This window comes from Hirundo rustica, unplaced genomic scaffold, assembly GCF_015227805.2.
Source record: "Hirundo rustica isolate bHirRus1 unplaced genomic scaffold, bHirRus1.pri.v3 scaffold_178_arrow_ctg1, whole genome shotgun sequence".
NCBI lineage: Eukaryota > Metazoa > Chordata > Aves > Passeriformes > Hirundinidae > Hirundo > Hirundo rustica.
In genome coordinates, this window is record NW_026690251.1 from 50,127 (window position 1) to 55,517 (window position 5,391).

At 49.2% G+C, this 5,391-nt stretch overlaps 1 long non-coding RNA gene across 3 annotated transcripts; it reads right to left on the minus strand.

Moving 5' to 3' along the window:
* Positions 1–1,853: 1,853 nt before the first annotated feature.
* Positions 1,854–5,065, minus strand: LOC120747706 (uncharacterized). 3 transcript variants are annotated; one of them, XR_005699177.2, is made up of 4 exons: positions 4,956–5,065; positions 3,893–4,263; positions 3,561–3,767; positions 1,854–2,995 (listed from the first exon to the last, which is right to left on the minus strand). It is a non-coding gene; the product is annotated as an uncharacterized LOC120747706 (long non-coding RNA). The 3 variants fall into 3 exon arrangements; XR_005699175.2 differs by having other exon boundaries at positions 4,881–5,027; XR_005699174.2 differs by lacking the exon at positions 4,956–5,065 and adding an exon at positions 4,578–4,751 and having other exon boundaries at positions 1,855–2,995.
* Between the last annotated feature and the right edge of the window lie 326 nt (positions 5,066–5,391).

Below are 5,391 nucleotides of genomic sequence, written 5' to 3' on the forward strand. Positions count from 1 at the left end.
ATTTGAAAACATGCACACACACACGCACGCACAAAAAGGTGATGGTAAAATTTAGCAATTGGAAAGCTTATCATAGACTGGTAAAATATGAAAAGATGTTATTCCAGTTTTTTTAAATAAATACTAATTGCAGAATTTAAATGCAGGAAATTTTGGTTCAAGCTGCACCTGAGCCCGGGAGCCAATTTATTTAGCTACAGTGAATTCCATGAAACGCATTAAAACCGATTCTAAAAGATGAAGACAAAAGAGCTCTGATAGGGAATTCTGTAAATGCAAACTCTAGAATTCTGTCCCAATGGCGTGAAGCACTTCAGAACATTTTTTCTAGGCTTGAAACATACTGTGAGAAAACAATTTTAAGACTGAAGAAACTATTAAACCCAGTCACACACAAACCTTGTCCTTTTTGCTCAAGTTCCGTTTGTTTTTGAAGCCCCACTTCAATTCCACTTCCCACAGTTCTGGCACCGAAACCCACTGACCTCAGCTTGGTTTGGCACAGCTCCTTGGGTTCGGCTGAACGCGGCGACGCTCAGTCCATTCAATAAGTTGGCTGAACTCAGGTGGGTTCGGCTTTCCAGCTAAACTCGGCTCTTTTCGTCAGACCTCGGCCATTTTCGTCTCTAAAGGCTAAACTCGCCTGCACTCGGTACACCTCAGCTATTACCGGATACAGTCATTTAGATTCGCCTCTTCAGGGAAGCTCGGCTGGGCTCGGCTGCACTCGGTGCCCGCTCCCGCATTCCCCGCGGCTCGGCTCGGCTCGGTTCGGCTGCGCTCCATGCCCGCTCGCGCTGTTCCCCGCGGATCGGTTCCGCTGGACTCGGTGCCCGCTCGTGGCGTTCCCCGTAGCTCGGCTTGGTTCGGCTGCACTTGGCCCGGTTCAGTTAAACTCGGCTCGGTTCGACCGAACTTGGCTACATTTGGCTAAAGTTGGCTAAGCTCAGCTAGATTCGGCTCACAGATTTCCTGACGTCAGCCCCTAGGAATTCTACACCACACAAACTGTAGCCTCTAAATGGCTTAGGGTTTTTTTAATAAATGTAATTTTTAACACAAGGCTTGGTACGGAGCGGATGGCTCCTTTAGGACAAGAATATTTACATGTACAAGCAATTCCCTCATTTGCATCTCATTTTTTTTGACCCCATCCCCAGAATTCAAGACATAGCACAAGGAATGTGCCATTCTGCTTTTTCCCTGTCCAGTATTTTACAAAGGTCACAGGCACAGCACGCAGCCGTGAGTCAGTTGAATAAATCCTGGTTTACATTTCAAAGGTTCTCGTTCTGGCACGGCACCTTTGCAAATCTGGGCTGGCATGTTGTCCTGGTTTGGGACAAATTTGGGAGAAAACCCCTGTATAGGATCCCTCCAAGGAAGGAAACCCACGTGGCCCCTCCCTCCAACCGGTCCGGAAAAAAAACCCAAAACCCTCTTTGGAGAAAAGTGGAAAAAACTATTTTACTAAACAAATGAAGTGCATACAAGTATAAAGAATGAATAATATGAAACAATGAAACCTCTCCTTCTGAAGTGAGATGGCAAATTGAGAAAGTCCTTGCCGTGGGTGGAGCTCAGCTCTCTCTCAGCGTCTCCTCAGTCCCAGTCTCTCTGGCGCTGCTGGAAAATGCCGAGCTCCAGGCCCCGGTGGGCCGCAGGTGCAGCCCCCAGTGCTCCCCTGGGTTTTCAGTCCAGAGCAGGTTTAAACAGTTCCAAGAAAAAGGGAAAAAAAAACAGTCCAGGGAACTTCTCTGCCCTAGCTAGCTGAAACTAACTAAAAGCAAAAAAAAGATCTCTGTCCTGCCGTCTCTCCAAGCCTCCGCCGAACACACTGTCCGCAGAAGAATGTGGAGGAGTCAGGCAGTTTTCTCAAAACAAACTCCGCGCTTCTCCTTGCTCTTAGAACCAGTCTTAAAGGCACAGGACTCAATATACAGCACAAACAGAACAGACGACTGGGGATACAGGCATCATAAAGTTACCCTAGGACACATGTTCAGCTACCCTCAGGGCCACATTCAAGAACAATTTATCAGATTTCACAGAGCATTCCCAATACAACTCACGTATAAGTGATAAGCAGAAAATCCTGTGGGGTTTAGTTCTGTCTCTCACCTGTTCCAAGCGGAGGGAAGACGGGCTTTTGTCCCACAGAGTGGCAGCAGTGATGGAACAGGGCTGCTTTTTGCTGCTTTTTTTTTTTTTTTTTTTTTCCAAATTAAATTTTAAATAGTTAATAGAAATGTACCAGGTCTGATATAAATATCTTTCAAAGCCATTAAAGCTTTTTAAACACAAGAAGACCATCATGAGTCCCGAGTTCAGTCTTCTATACAGGCTTTGGTATCATGAAATCAACCGGGTTCTTTAAGAAATAATAAATCATCGTGACTAAACCTCTGGCTCCTCGTCATTTGCACTTACAGCCCGTGGTAGGAAGCTCTGCAGCCTTTTTTCCCCATCCTCTAATGGAGAGAGGGTGGATATTAATGACACACACACGTGCACAAACAGTCTTTCTGGTTCTTTAAAAAGTTTAAAATGCCTGTAATAAAGATGATAGAAGTAATATTGTGTCTCAGTCTGTTCAAGGGTAGAGAAAATGAAGCTTTAATGTTGCACTGAGAGATACTGAATAAAATCTTTCCCCTGAGTTTGCACACAGTAATAAAATACTGATTTTTTTTTTTTTTTTTTTTTTTTTATGAGAAGGGCTCAGGAGGCTTTCATGGCTCACAGTGATGATGGCAGAGCACAGAACGTTAAAGATGAAGTGTTCCTTCCCTGAATTAATGCCCTGATGTAGCCAATTTTTTTGCAAAGAGACACAATCATTTCTTCTCCCTGTTTCCAAGTTTCCAAGTCATCCTGTAATTCATAACCTGCACTGCTGCAGACCAATCTGATGTGGGTGAGTAACACATACGGCTCCTGCGCTCCAAGCCACGTGTCCCCGATGGAAACGGAAGTCAGGAATACAAAAACAACTCTGGAAGAAAGATGAGGGAACAATCAGAACAGATATTCTTCTCTTTCCACACAGTAATCCCAAGCCGAGCTGTTTACCTCCAGGACTATGTTTTAAAGAGGTCCCCTAACTCTCTTCCTAGAGTTTTGCCCATGCAAAGCCAATGATCCTACTCACAAGAAGGAACAAAGCAGTTTCCTGTTAAATAAAACAGTTTGAAATCTGACCTGTCAGGTGCTATCACTGACCAGCAAGAGGAATCAGCATCCAGGCCCACGGGGACCTCTTTTTCGCAGACTATTTTCCCTCTTGGAATTGGTTGTGGTTTTTTTGGTTTTTTTTTTTTTTTTAATACCTTTGGTTCCATTTTAGTCCTTGAAAGGGAAGTCTCCTAGAGGGAGCGTGTGTGTTGTGGCCTGTGAGGTCAGAAAACCCCACAGAGTTTTTCCATGCTCTCCGCTGCCCACCCCTGCCCCCACCCCACCAGAGACGCAGCTTCTGCTTTGGGAAGCCATGAGCCCTGGTGGACATGGGAAAACGACTTGACCGGATTGCAGAAGCCATGCAATTTCCTAGTTCCACCCACCACTGCCTTGTCGCAGGAGCGATAAGAACGAGACGAGTCACCCGTCCTGTCCCGTCCTCTTCCATCACTGCTGATAGGCACAGGGGTTTCATAAGCTCACGCAAGGTGCTGGCCAGGCCCTGCTCCTCCAGGAGCTGCAGCAGGGTGCAACCGAGCACTCCGAGCTCCCTGCTTTGTACTCGTGCACTCTTGACTGAGCTTTTCACTCTGGGGAAGAGAAGGGGAGGGATGAAAAAGAAACCCAACAAAAGCCTAAAGGCTAAAATTCTTCCCTGCTGAAGACTTGTTCAAACAAGCCGTTCCAAAGGGGGCAGGATCCATTCAATACTCACCGACCCATCCGGCCAAGGTCACAGTTCTCTGCCCACCGAGGACACAGCAACCAGCAGGGACCTTTCTCTCGCTGTCCAGCACAGGCTTCCTCCCACCACACGCAGGGACTGACTTAGTCCCGGGCTGGCAACAGGAGAGGCACGAGGAATATTCTGAAGTCATTCCCATCTCAGTGCTGTCCAGACCTGGGAAAAAGTGCTTCCTGAACCCCTCCTGCAGTTGTCTTGCCTGTCTCTTCCAGCTTCGGAAGGTTTCTGGGGGAGCCGGGATTATCGGTGCGCTTCAGAAGCGGCAGGGGCCCAAAGCGTTCCCTCGGGAGCGTGGAGCTTTCAGCTCTTTATCCCAAACAGTCTCCCCAGCACTCTGCAATCTAGAAAGAAAAAAAGCGAAAAGAAGGCACACAAATTCATTCTGACATTAGGGAGGGTTGCTTGTCCCAACACACGTGGAGGCGTAAAGTTGTTTCTGCCGCTCTAACGAATCGACGCCAGCCACTGCCTCAACTCCATGATAACCATTTAAACATTGTTTCAAGAATCCTAGGATAGGCCTGGCTTGGAACTCTCAGCAACTGCTCAGCTTGGCTACTGTCCCGGTTTCAGTACAGGTTTCAAAGATTTCCCCACCCAGGAAACTGAGCGCTCCCAGCCTGTAACAGCACATCTGCTACAAAGCCGATCAAACCTTGCACACACAGACGACACGAGGCTGCTGTGAGTCCTCTATGGGCGGCAGCAGCAGCTCCTAGGGACGTGAACAGCATCCCCCGCTCCCAGCTGGCTCAGAGTGGGAGCAGGGGGCTGAGTGGGGACGGCGAGGAGGGGAGGGGATGGGACAGGCCGGGCGCCCAGCTCGGCACAGGGACCACTCCACAGGGGCCACGGCGGGACCTCGGCCGATCGGGGCGTCCCCGTCGCTGCCTGTCGGTGCAGACCCGGCCCCCACCCGCCCGCGGCGCCGCTGAGCCCCCAGCCCGTCCCCCCGCACCTCGAAACGCCGCGGAAATTCGCGCCCGGGCCGCGTCGTGGTCAGGATAGCGCGCAGGCAGTTGGCCAGACGAACCTCGGGGTCCTTGACTTTCCCTGCCCTTTTTGCCGCCATCTTTGGAAGGTCAGGAATGTCACACCAAACCGCCGTCTTGGGAGTGGCATCACATGACTTCTGCCCTTACCAGTCGCCATCTTTATTGAGGGACAAAGTCATTTCCGGTGTGGTGGCCATCTTTTTTTCTGGCACCCCTAAGGCCCCCATAGGCTGCTATCAGAGACGCCTGACTAAAACTGACTCCCTGAATGTGCCCACGGCGAGTCTGAGCCCACAGCCCATGTCCGCACACCTGGAAATGCCACAGAAAATTGTGTCCAGGAGGCACTGTGGTCAGGATAGCATGCAGGCAGTTGACTAGACGAACCCCGGGGGTCCTTGTTGTTATAAATTGCACGACTCAAGATTTAGTCCCAATTAAAATTTTATTAATTACAGCAAGCGGGGCATAAGC